The 17,737-nt window shown below is 48.9% G+C and overlaps 1 protein-coding gene and 1 long non-coding RNA gene across 3 annotated transcripts in view; one reads left to right on the forward strand and one right to left on the reverse strand.

Annotated features, from left to right (window-relative positions):
* The window catches only part of TSPAN9 (tetraspanin 9), a 129,665-nt gene that overhangs the window by 101,300 nt on the left and 10,628 nt on the right, over positions 1–17,737 (reverse strand). The window lies entirely within an intron of this gene.
* LOC308594483 lies at positions 13,541–14,001 on the forward strand. The gene is made up of 2 exons (XR_014011487.1): positions 13,541–13,673; positions 13,917–14,001. It is a non-coding gene; the product is annotated as an uncharacterized lncRNA (long non-coding RNA).

Below are 17,737 nucleotides of genomic sequence, written 5' to 3' on the forward strand. Positions count from 1 at the left end.
TATTGTTATGCTTAGAGGTTTGTGCTCTCTCTCCCCCCTCTCTTTTACACACACACACGAACACACACACACACACACACACACACACACACACACACACAAGAGGAAGCCTCAGGGTGACAGAAAACTTAGAGGAGTTTGACATTTTAGCCAGCAAGTGATTTAGACTTTCTTTTCCTGTGAGAAAAGAATGGGAAGAATGCAGCTTACTCGGTGAGAAAACTGCTAATCAAATCTAGACATCACACATAGCTGTACTGCGAGAGGTCTGGGGAGGGGAAAGGAATCTAAACTTTAGCTGGTAATTCAGAAAAATATTTCCTTAGAAATCTGAGCCAGCAGCTGGAAAGATGTGACACACTAACAGAACCTTCCCAAATTACACACTCCCTGAGAACAAGGAATGACTATGGCCACTAATGTGAAATATCCTACTTCACTAAAGCAGACTTTAGAATGGAAACAGAGCTGAAGCCAAAAATGCTGTATGGACACAGCGGAGGTAAGAAAACTCCTACTTACTTGTTCAGATAAAACAAGGTGACCTGTAGCCACCTGAACTGTTAGGGGATTGTAGTTTTAAACATTGATATGCTGCCTTTCAGGATACAAGGCTTTCCAAGGCAGTTTGCAAGGAAAATCAAAAGACAATAATAAAATCACAATAAGGTAATATTTAAACCTAGCCCATCTCTTTATCAAATGATGAAACCAAGCCAGCCTTTTCCAAACACTTCCAGCACTGGGCCTGTTCAGCTGTGGCCTGTCCTATAGCATATTTAGGATTAATGACACATCCAGCCCTCGGTTTTGGAAATTAGGAAAACCTGCAGTACCAACAATATCTAAAGTGGTACTTAATGTGGTTCTACACAAAATACTCCCAACAAAATAATGCAGAATTATTAAATGGATTTGCCAACTGGAATTTGTAAACAAAGATAATTTACAAACGAAAGACTTAATGGTTCAATCCGAACAAGTTTTTCTACTTCTATAAAGATCCCACACCAGACCATTTAGGTTCCACTACTTGCCAATGATTTGACTGCTAACGTTTGAGAAGAGGTTGGAGAATACAGGAGTGAGATAGCCACTGATAATGATCAGCCTATAGCTTGATCTATAGGGACGCAGGTGGCGCTGTGGGTTAAACCACAGAGCCTAGGGCTTGCCGATCAGAAGGTCACGGTTCGAATCCCTGCAATGGGGTGAGCTCCCGTTGCTCAGTCCCTGTTCCTGCCAACCTAGCAGTTCAAAAGCATGTCAAAGTGCAAGTAGATAAATCGGTACCACTCCGGCGGGAAGGTAAACGGTGTTTCCGTGCGCTGCTCTGGTTCGCCAGAAGTGGCTTAGTCATGCTGGCCACATGACCCAGAAGCTGTACGCCGCCTCCCTCAGCCAGTAAAGTGAGATGAGTGCCACTACTCCAGAGTCATCCACAACTGGACCTAACGGTCAGGGGTCCCTTTACCTTTAGAGTGGTACCTCGGGTTAAGAACTTAATTCGTTCCAGAGGTCTGTTCTTAAACTGAAACTGTTCTTAATCTGGAGCACCACTTTAGCTAATGGGGCCACCCGCTGCCACCACACCGCCACTGCACAATTTCTGTTCTCATCCTGAAGCAAAGTTCTTAACCCGAGGTACTATTTCTGGGTTAGTGGAGTCTGTAACCTGAAGCGTCTGTAACCCAAGGTACCACTGTATAGTTTGGTCAGACATAAAGCAGGCACAGCCTAAGTACAGCAGCATTAGAAGAGAGAGGAGAGGTTCAAAATTGTTTAAGGGAGGGGAGGGAATTATTGTCAACCGGTCAGCAAATCACACCATCTGCATGTCTGCATTTTGCACACATGTCTCAGTGAGGATCCAGCTTCCTGACATCCAGAGAAAGAAGCACCTCTGTTGGTATAGGTCACCTAGCAATAATGCACATGCAACATTCCCTCCAGAGCAGAATGGGCTCCACCGGCACTAATGGGAAATGTGGTGTTTGAAGAGGTGATGAAATAGCAACAGCTGCAGGGGGGAGGGATAGCTGGAGCCATTGTAACAGCTGGAGCTAAAGCAAAGGGGGGCTTCACAAAAGTTCCCATGACCAAAATGCTTTGGCACTTCCCATCGTCCCCCCCACCCCCGCCACTTCAAGTATCTGTGGGGGTGGTTTTATATTTTCTTGGAAGCTGCCCAGAGAGGCTGGGGCAACCTAGCCAGATGGGCAGAGCACAAATAATAAAAAGTACTATTACTATTGTTATTATTTTTTATATCTGGGCTGTAGATGGGCTGATGAGCCAATGATCAGTACACATCCTAGTTTAAGTCAGAACACACAGAGTATTCTAGAACTGACTGATTTATCAGGGTGTACAAAGAATGAACCAAGGTTTGGCAGATAATTTATTCCAGACAAAACTGCCTTGAAAAGAAAACAGGACTTGAAACTAGGGGGCAAGTTTGTCAGAAGCACATGCTTGGAATGTGGGTACAACATGCTAAAAAAAAAAACTCAAAAATTTCTGGCGGCAAATTCATTTTATACTCCCTTGTTACTCCTGATTCCTGGAATTCCTTCAAACAATGTATTCAATGAAACCCTTAATACTCATCCTCAGGCAAAAGGAAGCTGATGTGCATGCTTTTGACTCATCCGTTGCTCCTATCCTTTCTTCTCCTCCTATTGTCTCCACACAACAAGGACACGTGTCTGTCTATCTTTTTTGCTTCTAGAAAATGCTATATGCATTCTTGAAACGAAGAATGTGAGGATGTGATCAAGTACATGGATGGAAGACTGCTGGGAGTCCCATATAAATGACCACAACATCAGGAGACCAAACTTTAAAGAAAAATTTCAGGAGTGCAGCTAAAGGAAGATCCCTGCCAAATGCAGAGTTTGCAACCACCATCAATCAGCTGACCAGTACCAGCTGCGAACCCCACTTTTGGCAGGGACTGGCTCCACTATGAAGCTTGAGGGGAACAAATCCCAGTGGGGTTGCACTTGGTGCCAAAATTGAAAATCACTGAGTGCAAGCCCTGCTTGCCAAGGAACTATCAGGAGGACATTATAAGGTTCACAATTGCTCCTCTGCAGCCGCATCTTTCCCTGCACAGCACTTGATGTCACATATTGTTGTCACGTGTGGGGCAGGTTGGCATGGCTTGGGGAAAACAGCCTTGTGGGTTACCGTATTTTTCGCACCATTAGACGCACCGGACAATAGGACGCACTTTGTTTTAGAGGGGGGAGAACAAGGGGAAAAAAATCTCCCCCTCTCTGCCCAGCGCCCCTTCAGTGAAGCGGCAGGAGGCGCTGCACAGAGAGGGGGAGAACTTTCCCCCTCTTGTTTTCCCGCTCTAAAACAAGGTGTCGTTTAAGGTGCGTTCAGGCGGCTACCTTGGAAGCCTGGAGAGCGAGAGGGGTCGGTGTGCACTGACCCCTCGCTCTCCAGGCTTCAGGTTCCTTTCGACCTGCTCTTTGGGGCTGGCGGGGGGGGAAGCCCACCACCAGCCCCAAAGAGCAGGTCAGGGAGCAGCGGAAAGGCGCAGCGGAGAGGCTCCTGCCATAGCCACGCGTCACCTCTCCAGCCAGGAGAGGGTCGCGGGGGTTGCTTTAGCCTCACGACCCTCTCCCGGCTGGAGAGGTGACATGCAGCTACAGAAGAAGCCTCTATAGCAGCGCGTCACCTCCCCAGCCGGGAGAGCGCGTGCGGGGCTAAAGCAGCCTCCCGCGACCCTCTCCCAGCTGGAGAGGTGACACGCAGCTACGGAAGAAGCCTCTATAGCAGCGCGTCACCTCCCCAGCCGGGAGAGGGTCGCGGGGTGCTTCTTTAGCCCCGCGTGCGCTCTCCCGGCTGGAGAGGTGACGTGGGGCTGTAGAGGCTCCTGCCATAGGTGCGCGTCACCTCTGCAGCTGGGAGAGGGTCGCGGGGTGTTTCTTTAGCCCTGCGCGCGCTCTCCCGGCTGGGGAGGTGACGTGGGGCTGTAGAGGATCCTGCCATAGCTGCGTGTCACCTCTCCAGCCGGGAGAGGGTCACGGGGCTACGGCGTCTTCGCTCCATAGGACGCACACACATTTCCCCTTCATTTTTGAAGGGGAAAAAGTGCGTCCTATAGAGCGAAAAATACAGTAAATTGGGTTCCCTGTTAGACCTAAATAAGCCCCCTGGCTGAAGGTTCTTCACTGCTGGAATAAACCGATAGGTTTCACAATGGAAAGATGTAAGGAGCAGGCTTCTCCAAGAATCTGGGTTGAGACTAGTGATTAACTTGTTCATAAATGACCCAGAGTTAGGAGTGAGCAGTGAGACCACCAACTTTGTTGATGACACCCAACCTTCAGGGTGGTAAAAACAAAAAGGGATTGCAAGGGAACAAAACAGGGGAAATGACATTAAAATGGCAAATGTAGTTTGATGTGAGCAAATATAAAGTTTCACATATATATTAGTGGGGTCTGAACTGGCAGTGAATGACCAGCAATGAGATTTTGGAGTCATAATGGATAACTCAATGAAATTTTTGACACAGTGTGTGGCAAATGTGAAAGGGCAAATTCCATGATAAGAATCATCAGAAAAGGCATTGAAAATAAAACTGCCAATATCAGAATGCCTCCTCTATACAAACCTATTGCAGGACCATAATTTGAATTCTGTGTAACGTTCTGGTCACCACACCTCAGAAAGGACATTGTAGGAGGTGCCAAAAAGGGCAACCAAAATTATCAAGGGGCTGGAGCAATTCCTCTAAGAGGAGGAAAGGGAACTTATATGGAAGAGAAGTCCATCAATCAGATGACTATATTACTTCCAGTATCAGAGGCAGAGGCCTCTGAATACTAGTTTACCCTACTGCCGACCCATTTCATCAGGTGACCCTGAGGGCTAGTCTTACAAGAGAGATCATTCTGCTCATCCATGAATCCACCACCTCCATATCTGGGATCCAACTGTTTCCTGACTTTTTATATGGCATTAATTAGGCCACCAGGCGCTTGCACTTTAGAAGTCTGGTTTCTGAGAAGGGAAGATGGCATAATCATGTACATGAAGAATTTCTTCCTTGAAACCTGATTCTTTTTCTTCTTCGTTTTCATTTAAGCTGAAGCTGTCCTAATTTCATGAAGCATTGTGTAACTGCCTAGGAAGTCATATACCATTCCTCAACAGTTAATTTTAGTTACAAAAAAGTAGGAGGTAGATATAAAGATATAGACATATAGATATATCATAGTCTAGAATTCTTCTTTAAAATCCTGCCAGTCAATTGACAAGACCAAGATAAAATAACAAGTATGGCTTTTTGTCTTTCTACCTTCCCTGCCCATTCCCCACCCAGGCTTCCCAGTACCAATGAGTTGGGTCTAGAGACAGCCATTGCAAGTCCTTGCTTCACAGTCCAGGCGATGGAGCTGAGGCACGTCTCTCGGTTTGGCTGTCTATAGGGACAGTCACTGCCACCCTCCTTCAACATGGGGAACTGAGCTCATGGGCCAATGCTTCCCTAAAGCCAGCTCCCCTATCCCAGTCCACTGCACTGAGAAGGAGCACTCCCTGCTCACAAATTAAATGGACCCTATAGCGAAGGGGCATGGGACGTGGGTGGCGCTGTGGGTTAAACCACAGAGCCTAAGGCTTGCCGATCAGAAGGTCGTGGTTAGAATCCCTGCAACGGGGTGAGCTCCCACTGTTCGGTCCCAGTTCCTGCCAACCTAGCAGTTCCAAAGCACGTCAAAGTGCAAGTAGATAAATAGGTACCGCTCCGGCAGGAAGGTAAACGGCATTTCCGTGCGCTGCTCTGGTTCGCCAGAAGTGGCTTAGTCATGCTGGCCACATGACCCAGAAGCTGTACGCCGGCTCCCTCGGCCAATAAAGCGAGATGAGCGCTGCAATCCCAGAGTCAGTCACAACTGGACCTAATGGTCAGGGGTCCATTTACCCTTTACCTTTATAGTGAAGGGGAAATTGGCCTTGAAGATGTGCTCCCTTGGGGGAGGGGGGAGGCTCCCTCTCACTTCCCTCCATCCCACCTCACTACCAAAGGAGAAGGGGAGGAGAAAGGGGGAATTTGCTAACTTCCATATGCCTCAGTGACTCAGCAGGCTGACAGATTGTTCTCAGTTGAGAACGTCTGGAGACAACAGGACAACAGCATGCATGTGCAACCCGACATGTGTCAGCTGTGGGGCCTGAGAGGTAGACCACCCCTGTTTCCAGGAACACTGGAAGCACTGCCTTTAGGCACTCTGGGAGGAAATTTTGCAAACAATGCAAATAACGCTAACAGTTCTCCCCCAAGCTTCTCTCTCCTACAGGAACCACCAGCAGGAGAAGAAGCACCAAATCTTCTCACAGGGAAGAGGGCCCAGAGTACAACCATAAGGGCACTCCAGAAAAGTCGGGGACCCCCCGCCCACACCCATCTCTTGCAAGGAGGGCTGGTGGCAGCAGCAGAGGAACACCCCACAGTGTGAAGCAGCGTCCCCCAATCCCACGTCCCCAGGACTGTGCCCAAGCCCCGACTCTCGTGTCTCGGTCCACATGCAAACATACTGAGGCAAGAACAGCAAACTCCCATATCGGTGTCGTTACAGATTTCCCAACGTGGATGCAGTGGCAACAGCACCCATGTGCATGAAACAGGGAGACTCCAAGCGAGAAGTGGAAGAGGGACTAACTGTTACACTGCTCTGAGAACTGTAGCTCTGTGAGGGCAATCAGAGTCTCTCCCAGCACCTGCAGCAAACTACAGTTCCCAAGATTCCTTTGGTGGAGCTGTGACAGTTAGATTGGCATGGTGCCCCTTTAAATGTATAGTGCAGACGGCCAAGGAAAGACAAAGACCTTTTGGTGCTGGAGGCGGAGAATGCTAATAAGCACTCCCTGCCAACACTCATTGGCATGGGTACAATCCAGTGAAGTTCTCTGGTGCAAGCCTTATTGAAACGAATAGTAATTGCTATATTATTGCAAGGACTTCCATGGACTGCAAGAAGATCAAACCTATCCATTCTGAAGGAAATCAGCCCTGAGTGCTCACTGGAAGGACAAATCTTGAAGCTGAGGCTCCAATACTTTGGCCACCTCATGAGAAGAGAAGACTCCCTGGAAAAGACCCTGATGTTGGGAAAGATGGAGGGCGCAAGGAGAAGGGGACGACAGAGGACGAGATGGTTGGGCAGTGTTCTCAAAGCTGCTAACAATGAGTTTGACCAAACTGCGGGAGGCAGTGGAAGACAGGAGTGCCTGGCGTGCTCTGGCCCATGGGGTCATGAAGAGTTGGACACGACTAAACGACTAAACAACAACAACATATTCATGCACAGCTCCTGTTCATTTCAGTTGCACTTGTGCAGGAGAATTTTTCAGTAATTTGTGGCTTGTGGGTCAACTGTGGGTCTCCAGTTCTCCTGCCTTTAATTACCTCACACTAGAGCCACCTTCATTTTCAGGGAAGCACATACACATAGTCTTCATGTATAGAAACGTCTCACTATAAAGTCTGTGACACCTCCCCCTCCCCGAGCTAGCTGAAGGATTTCAACCTAGGATGAAATTTGAGAGTCACAAGATATGTATGCGTGTATGAGAGAGGGAGGGTAGGACACACACACACACTTACTTTTAGGTCAGCAGGAGGGAAGATCAAGAGTATGTGTGTGAATAATTTGTGTACCATTGTACCTAAATTCCGTCATTGAGCTCCCTCGAGTACAATGTGTCACCATGTATGCATACTTACTAATCAGATTTCGTACTGATTCAACATCAAAACGAAAGCTAAAACCTTGACTGCTGGAAAAGAAACTAATGATAACTCAAGCTGATCTCAGCATAAAAAGTACTTTAGATAGCAATGCTTTTTTAATGAGTGACATTATGATGTGAAACTAGTAAAAGCATTGTCATCCCTTCCTCTCACAGCCTGCTTTCAAAAATGAAAGGGGGGGGAAAGCTTCATAAAAATGTAATATTATGCTGCTTGGTGATGTAGCAGGATTTATAGATCACAAGAGGCTGCACCAGATGTTGCTCCCCTGGGGATCAAGTCAGAGAGAGGATGCTAGTGAAGATCAGAATGTTTCCAGTGCTTCTTCCCAGGAGCAAGATATACTTTGGAACAAAATGGCCTATTAGGCTGAACACTGACACCAGCTCCCATTAACCCAACCCAGTATCAACAATGCTCAGGGTGGGTGGGCGAGAGCTATAGTCCAACAGCATCTGGGGGGCCACAGGTTCCCAACCACTAAACTTAAAGACTTAAAACTACATTACTGTGGAACTCAAAATATTCCATACACACACCAACACAAGCTATGGTGCAGGTTATAGTAAGGTTACCAGATTTTTTTCAATGAATCCAGGGAAACTTTTCGATTTCAATGGATTTTGTATGGGGACTGATTTGTAAATCAGGGGACTGTCCCTGGGAAATGGGGACATCTGGTAACCTTAGGTTATAGAAGGCCCGTTGAACTAAAATGCCACTTCTGTTTACATGGAAGAAGATACAGAATACATCAAAATAAGTTCCTTTAGCATAGGTTTCCTCAGTGCTTTTTTTCCTGGCAGGGCAAGCCAGTTGGCAGTACCAGCACACACACACACACCCCCGCGCCCAAGCCTGGGAAGCTTCTGCCCAGCTCTGGGAGGGAGGGTCCTAAGTAACAGCACCATTTTTTTTCTACCAAAAAAGCATTGGGTTTCCTCAAATATATGATAGCAGAAGCACTCTTATTTCTAAATTAAAACTGCAGGCTTACATCATTCTTTCCCCCTAATAAAACCTTAAACAGTACTGGTAATTTGCAGCGTACACTTGTTATACTCACACGGGTGGGGTGCCTGGAATAAAGAAATGCTCTCCATTTATTTCCACACACACACACACAGCTGTTTGGGAAGGAGGTGTGAGGGCTCTGGGATGCTGCCAGAGCCTTTGTACCTCCTTCCCGAAGGCCAGAGCTTTGCTTACCCAGCTTTGGGAATGCAGCGGGAGGGCTCTGGCAACATGCTAGAGCCCTTGCATAACTTTCCCAGAGCCTATAGGCAGCCCTCCACCTTGTGGAAGCCCTCCCAATGGCAAAGGTACAAATCAATGTCCTGAGGAGCATTGGCTGCTGGTTCTCATAAGACACACAGCAGATAGTATTGCCTTATGAGATAGCATCCCTTTTGCACATGTAGCAAGCCATGCACACAAGCCTGCAGTGATGAGATACATTTTTGCTACCTTGCATCATATTTCACGATTGTTCAAGGAAAGCACTCCCAAGTTCTGAGGTGCTGTATTGCAGAGGTCGGCAACCTAAGGCCCATAGCTGCCCGTGAGGGTCGCTTAACCGGCCCATGAGCCACCCCCGAACTGAGCCGCCTGCTCGGTGAGTCCCCGCGCACTGCACTAAACTGGCGCAGCACGGCGACTCTCTTCTGCAGCTCCAGAAATTGCGTCTGCACATGTCCATGGTGCTGGAAATCACTTCTGCACAGGAACAATTTTTGGCATCTGGGCATGCACAGAAGCGATTTCCAGCACCACGAACATGCGCAGATGTGATTTCCGGAGTCGCGCTGTGCCGCTCTGGCCCATGGACAGTCTCTGCGGGAGTGATTCGGTCGATGCCTGGTAAGTCTTGCTGCCCCCTGCTGTACTGCCTTCCAACTGTACAAGACTTAAGGCAGAAGGATGCTGTGCCCCCTGAAGTCTAAATGCCCTTGTTTACCATAACTTCAGTGCCTTGATCTATGGGGACTGACACAGGCGGATAATTGCAAGAGATCTGACCAGAAAAGCTGCCATCCTTGAATGCTTCCCAGACACCAGGATGTTCCCCTGCAAGGCTGGTGATTTGCACAAAGTATGCCAGCAGATATAATTCATAAGTGATGTAGGCAAAGCATCCTCCATTATGGAACACAAAATTTCCAAAGGCAACAGCTCACCATTCCCTTCATGAAGATGGTGTAAGAAACCCTTTCCACAGGTTCCATTAGGCACCCGGCTTTCAAATTTTTTTTAGCAGAAGTCATATTGTTCACTTCAAATTTGTCTTATTCTCTGAAACCAGCATTCTGAAAGTGCTCTCCTATGATATATTGGGCACTGAAGATATCCTAAGAATAAAAAGATAAAGGGACCCCTGACCATTAGGTCCAGTCGTGGCCGACTGTGGGGTTGCGGCACTCATCTAGCTTTATTGGCCGAGGGAGCCGGCGTATAGCTTCTGGGTCATGTGGCCAGCATGACTAAGCCCCTTCTGGCAAACCAGAGCAGCGCACAGAAACGCCGTTTACCTATTTATCTACTTGCACTTTGACGTGCTTTCGAATTGCTAGGTTGACAAGAGCAGGGACCGAGCAACGGGAAAATAGGGACCATCTAAGAATAGGGACCATCTAAAATGCTGGTATGAATTACAAAGAGGAAGAGATATTTTTATTATTATTAATTTGCTAGTTGTATCTCTCCTTCCTTGTGATTCGTGCCAGCATTTTACTTGTACAACTCTTTGAAAGTAAGTTAGATTGAAACTTGAGAAACAGTGAAATTGGCTCATTTGTAAGATGCAAATCTTGATTTGTTTTATGGAAATCATGGCTCTCATTTTGAAGAAGTGCATTAATGTTCGTTGCAGCAGCCCTTGCTACAAACTCCCCACATGAATGATGCCTCTGGGGCTGGACAGGGGGTGCTTCCCAGGCCCCTGTGGGGCAGTGCGAGGAGGCACCTCTCTTTGGGGCAGGGGGGTGCAGCTCAGAGACCAGGGGCGGCAGCAGCAGTTGCCCAGAGGACTCCCAAGGAGAGGAGAGGAGCGAGGAGGCTGAGGGAACCCTCCACAAGGGAGGGTGTTCAAAAAGGGGTGAGGGGCTGCCAGCTCTGCAGGCAAGGGGTGACAAAACTGGGCTCCTGAGCCCCACGGGGTGCCACAGAAATAATGTACATAGTTGGTCAAGGGAGCCATGGACCCAGAAAGGTTGAAAACCTCTGCTTTATGAGTTAACGAAGTGTTGTAAGCACCATCTAGTGGCGAAAAGCCACTAAGCATTTAAGCAAGCAACAGACACCAACAAGCATATATAAGCTGACGTGGTAATTATACACTTGGTCATAATTACCAGACATAGTAATTATGTTCCTCCCAAACTAATTTATTTATTCATACTGTACTTTTTCTTAAACATATTCTAGTTAAGTCTGGCTCATGATACATTTTTATCCATACATTTGTTTATCAACTTCCAAGAGTTCAAGGGCAAAGGAAATGCCATGTATAATTTTAGATTTAAACAACAAGGCAGGAAAAGCTCATCAAACCTTGTTTATCAGAACCTCTCTGTTAACTGTCTCCTATCCTCATAAATCCATTCAAAGAAAGCCATGCCTATGAAGTACATTGAATCTAAGTGGGGATGGGACACACACCACTGCAAATATTATTATATTATATTATATTATATTATATTATATTATATTATATTATATTATATTATATTATATTATATTATATTATATTATATTATATTATATTATATTATATTATATTATATTATATTATATTATATTATATTATATTATATTATTATTATAATTTATATACCACCCTATACCTGGAGGTCTCAGGGTGATTCACAGAATAAAATCAAAATATAAAACCATAATATATATCATCAAAAGAAAAAAAACAACAACAACAAGAAGAGTTTGGATTTGATATCCCGCCTTTCACTCCCCTTCAGGAGTCTCAAAGTGTCTAATATTCTCCTTTCCCTTCCTCCCCCATAACAAACACTCTGTGAGGTGAGTGGGGCTGAGAGACTTCAGAGAAGTGTGACTGGCCCAAGGTCACCCAGCAGCTGCATGTGGAGGAGCGGGGAATCGAACCCGGTTCCCCAGATTACGAGTCTATCGCTCTTAACCACTACACCACACTGGCTCTCAACCCAATAACACCCCCTCCCCCCCAAAAAACCACATTTTAAAAGGACATAGGATGTCAATCAAATCAACCAAAGGCCTGGTTAAATAGGAATGCTTTTGCCTGGCACCTAAAGGTGTATGATGAAGGCGCCAGGCCAACTTCCCTGGGGAGAACATTCCATAGATGGGGAGCCAGTGCAGAGAAGGCCTGTTCTCGTGTTGCCACCCTCCGAAGCTCTCAAGGAGGAGACACACAAAGAAGGGCCTCAGAAGATGATCTCAGCGTCTGGGTAGGTTCATATGGAAAGAGGTGGTCCTTGAGGTATTGCAGTCCTGAGCCGATTAAGGCTTTATAGGTAAAAACCAGCACTTTGAATTGGGCCAGGAAACTACAGTGGTGCCTCGCAAGACGAAAAGAATCCGTTCCGCAAGTCTCTTCGTCTTGAGGTTTTTTCGTCTTGCGAAGCAAGCCCATTAGCGGATTAGCGGATTAGCGGCTTAGCGGATCAGCTGATAAGCGGCTTAGCGGATCAGCTGATAAGCGGCTTAGCGGATCAGCTGTTAAGCGGCTTAGCAGATCAGCTGATAAGCGGCTTAGCGGATCAGCTGATAAGCGTCTTAGCGGCTTGGGGAAAAGGGGGGGGAGGAAAAAAACCCCGCAGGAACTCGCAAGACATTGTCGTCTTGCGAAGCAAGCCCATAGGAAATTCGTTTTGCGAAGCACCTCCAAAACGGAAAACCCTTTCGTCTAGCGGGTTTTCTGTCTTGCGAGGCATTCGTCTTGCGGGGCACCACTGTAATTGGTAGCCAGTGCAGTTGGACCAGGATCGGTGTGATATGCTCAAACCATCTTGCTCCGGTGAGCAACCTGGCCGCTGAATTCTGCAATAGCTGAAGTTTCCGAACCGTCTTCAGAGGCAGCCCTACGTATAACACATTGCAGCAATCTAACCTTGAAGTTACCAGAGCGTAGACAACAGTAGTTAGGCTATCCCTGTCCAGATGGGGCATAGCTGGGCCACCAGCCGAAACTGACTGAAGACACTCTGGGTCACTGAGGCCACCTGAGCCTTGAGTGACAGCAGAGGATCCAGGAGTACCCCCAAGCTACAAACCTGCTCCTTCAGAGGAAGTGTAACCCCATCAAGAGCAGGTGACCTCCCACCCGTCTGGTCCAGGGAACCACCCACTAACAGCACCTCAGTCTTATCTGGAATGAGCTTCAGTTTGTTTGTCACCCAGTTCATTACCAAGGCAAGACACTGGTCCAGCACTTCCACTGCCTCACCTGCAGATGTAAAGGAGAAATAGAGCTGAGTGTCATCAGCATACTGCTGACAACATACTCCAACCCTCCGGATAACCCCACCCAGCGGTTTCATGTAGATGTTAAGTAAGGTAAAGGGACCCCTGACCATTAGGTCCAGTCGTGACTGACTCTGGGGCTGTGGCGCTCATCTCACTTTATTGGCCAAGGGAGGTGGCGTACGGCTTCCGGGTCATGTGGCCAGCATGACTAAGCCACTTTTGGCGAACCAAAGCAGCACACGGAAACGCCGTTTACCTTCCCGCCGGAGCGGTACCTATTTATCTACCGTATTTTTCGCCCTATAGGACGCACCTAGTTTTCAGGGGGGGAAATCAAGGAAAAAAATATGATCCCCCCCCCCCGCAGCTCTGGGAGCAGCGGATAGGCTGCACGCAGCCTGTGCGCTACTCCAAGACCTTCTCCCTGCTTTTGCGGGAGGTGGCGGAATTCCCCCACCTCCCGCAAAAACCCACAGGAGCCCCACGTGACTCCTGCGGGCTTTTCGACCAGGAGGGAGAAGGGACTCAGTCCCTTCTCCCTCCTCGGGGAAAAGCCCCCAAGAGCGGCGTGCTCTTTAAAGGGTGTGCGGCTCCTGCGGGCTTTTCTAGGAGGTGGGGGAATTCCCCCACCTCCTAGAAAAGCCGCGGAGCCCCTTTAAAGAGCGCACGGCTTTTGCGGGAGGTGGGGGAATTCCCCCATCTCCCGCAAAAGCCCGCAGGAGGGAGAAGGGACTGACTCGGCCAGTCAGTCCCTTCTCCCTCCTTGGGGAAAAGCCCCCAAGAGCCGCTTGCTCTTTAAAGGGTGCGCGGCTCCTGCAGGCTTTTCTAGGAGGTGGGGGAATCTCCCCCCCCTCGTAGAAAAGCCAGCAGAAGCCGCGGAGCCCCTTTAAAGAGCGCACGGCTTTTGCCTGCTTTTGCGGGAGGTGGGGGAATTCCCCCATCTCCCGCAAAAGCCCAAAGGAGGGTTGGAGAGTAGCGGGAAGGCGTCGCGCACCTTCCTGCTGCCCCCCCCCATCCTCTGGGGCTGGCGATGGGCGAAGCACTGCTTTCCCCACCGCCAGCCTCAAACCCGGGTTGGAGAGTAGCGGGAAGGCGTTGCGCGCCTTCCTGCTGCCCCCCATCCTCTGGGGCTGGCGATGGGGGAAGCGATGCTTTCCTCACCGCCAGCCTCGAAGCCGGGTTGGAGAGTAGCGGCAAGGCGTCACCCGCCTTCCCGCTGCCCCCCATCCTCTGGGGCTGGCGATGGGGGAAGCGCTGCTTTCCCCCACCGCCAGCCTCAAAGAGCAGACTCTCCTGGCTTCAGCGGAAGCAACGCGAAGCCTCCGGAGCGCAGGCTTCGGGGGCTTCGCGTTGCTATCGCTGAAGCCAAGGAGTCTGCATTCGCCCCATAAGACGCACACACATTTCCCCTTCTTTTTTGGAGGGGAAAAAGTGCGTCTTATAGGGCGAAAAATACGGTGCTTGCACTTTGACGTGCTTTCGAACTGCTAGGTTGGCAGGAGCAGGGACCAAGCAACGGGAGTTCACCCCGTTGCGGGGATTCGAACCACCGACCTTCTGATTGGCAAGTCCTAGGTTCTGTGGTTTAACCCACAGCGCCACCCGTGTCCCTAGATGTTAAGTAGCAGGGAATAAAATTGAGCCCTGAGGAACTCCACAGTGAATGCTCCATGGGGCTGAAAAGCATTCCCCAAGCATCGCCTTCTGGGAGCGACCATCCAAGTAGGACCAGAACCACCACAAAGCAGTTCCACCCACCCCAACTCAGACAGCTGCTCCAGAAGGATACCATGGTCAATGGTAGGCTTCCTCAACCTTGGCTATCCATATGTTTTTGGCCTACAACTCCCATGATCCCTAGCTAGCAGGATAAGTGGTCAGGGATGATGGTAATTGTAGTCTCAAAACATCTGGAGGGCTGAGGTTGAGGACGCCTGGTCAATGGTATCAAAAGCCACTGAGAGGTCAAGGAGAATTAACAGGGACATGTTTCCCTTGTCTCTCTCACCACAGAGGTCATCATACAGGGCGACCAAAGCAGTTTCTGTGCCAAAACCCAGCATAAACCCCAATTGAAATGGATCCAGAAAATCAGTTTCTTCCAAAAGTGCCTGGATCTGGTCTGTGACCACTCGCTCCAGAACCTTGCTCAGGAAAGAGAGATTAGCAACTGGTCAGTAGTTAGTTAGGTTTTCTGAATCCAGGGAAGGTTATTAAGGAGTGGTTTTACCACTGCCTCCTTCAAACAGGCAGGGACCACCCCCTCTTGTAAGAGGCATTGATCACCTCCCTGGCCCAGCCAGCTGTTCCCTCCTTGCTGGTTTTTATCAGCCAAGAGGGGCAGGGGTCTAGAGCGCAAGTGGTCACCCTGACCAATTCAAGCACCTTGTCCACATCCTCTAGCCTTACCAACTGAAACTCATCCAAAACAACAGGACTAGACTGTGCTCTGGACACCCCATAAGATTCATTTGCTATAACAGCAGAGTCAAGGTCTTAGCATCCTTACGAAGCAGACTGCAGTATGTGCCAGGAGATTTATACACCAATACAGAATTCTCTTGCATACACATTAGACATCAATCCACATATGTATGATATATATCAGGATGCAATCACTGTCTTGGCGGTGTAGTGGGACCTGGGAGGACCTGGGAGGCAAGAGTTTGAATCCCTACTAAGCCATACAGCTCACAGAGTACCCTTGGGCCACACTCACTCTCAGCCTGCCCTATCTCACAGGGTTGTTGTGAGGATGAAATGGGGAGACAGGGAACTATGTCTGCCAACTTGAACTCCTTGGAGGGAAATACAGGGGGCAACCATTCTGCGCATATTTGATTGGTGTGTGGCTGCCAACGCACACTCCATTTTTGGCCCTGGAAGAAGGCGAGGTGGGGCTGGGGTGGATGCCAATGCACAAGATAACCAGGAACACAACCCCCCGCATCCCACCAACGGGGAGTTGCCTGTACATGCAGTGAATACATGAAATATCTGTCCTGCAGGAATATGTTGTCAAGGTGAAAGTAGGGTGCGGGTCAGCAATAACTTCTTATTCAAAGAAACGAAACAGCTCAGGCCTAGTGAGCGCAGCACCTCTTCCTGGTAGACCTTGCAAGGACCAAAGGTCCCCGCCTCCCCACATCTTCCCAGGTCTACCTCAGGTCCTTCCCAAGCAATCTGAGACTCCTTTTCTGCCATTGCTCTGCCTTCTTCATTCCGCTTCTGGTTCTGGAAGACCAAGTGGAAGGGAGCAAGTTGCAGCAAGAGGGAGAGACTTCTGGCTTCTTCAGCAGCCTGCCTCATCTCTGGGTCCCCCTTCTCTCTTCCACCACCTCTTCCTGCTCACCAAACCCTGTTACCTCTTCAGCTCCCAACACCTCCTCTTCCCAGTCTTTTTCCTCTTCTCCTCATGACCATTCCTTGTCTTCCCACCACTAAGCCCCTGACTCTGAGCCTTCTATCCCTGGGGATTCCCTTAGGGGTTCTCCAGCTAGTGCCTCCCCCACTCCTTTGCATTCAGCCAGTCCATGACATTCAGTCCATCATTTGAAAAATAAGACTCTAGAGTCATCCTGCCCAAAAATGGCAACTAGACATTCTGCTTTGGCGACCGCAACCATAGTTTAATGTGCCATTTGGAACATAGTTTCTATATCTTGAGTTTCCAACACTGGATTTGAACCAGAAACAGAAGAAACAACCAACCAGCAACCAAACATTGCGGGGAGAGCCCTTTTCATGGCTCCAGTCCCTCCATTTCCCCTCTCCTGTTCTGTTCCCACACCCCACCCTCAGGCACCAGTCCGTCATGGCCACTGAACATGCACAGTTCTCTTTAGGCTGTGTTGGGAGAGACAGGGATGAACATTGGTGTGCCTAGTTCATCTCCACTGATTTCTATGGGGACTTTCAGCCAGTGGTGTTGCAACGGGGGGGGGCCATTACGCCCCAGGTTCCATGTCTGCGGGGGTGACAAGAAGTCACCCCGCGGGGGTTCGTGGCAGCACGAGCAGCCATTGCGCCACTGCAATTGCATGTGGAGGATCCTCCATTCATGGCTGCAGCCGCAAGCAGAGGATCCCGGCACCAGCGGCAAACTGCTAAGTACAGTGTATGTGCAGCATCGCATGCATGCACTGTACGTAGTGACGGCGCACAGGCACTGAATAGCTGTTTACTGCTGGCACCACTCCAGCGCTATATGGACGGGGCTGGGATTGAGAGGATCCCGGCACTATCCGTACAGCGCTGGAGTGGCACCGGTGGCTATACAGCACATTTGTGACGTCGCTACGTATGGCGCATGCGGTAGCAACGCCGCACATGCGCCTTACGCAGCAACACCCACCCTGGGTGTCATGACGCATTCCTTCACCCCTGCTTTCAGCCCCCGCCCCTTAAGGCTCCGGCTTCTTCAAAATACTGTTTTTGTACTTCTGCAAACCTCAGGGTTATCATAACTCTTCCTATTTTCGATACGTAAGTTACGGTATGCAA

This window comes from Podarcis bocagei (genome assembly GCF_964188305.1).
Source record: "Podarcis bocagei genome assembly, chromosome: 9".
Classification (NCBI taxonomy): Eukaryota; Metazoa; Chordata; class Lepidosauria; order Squamata; family Lacertidae; genus Podarcis; species Podarcis bocagei.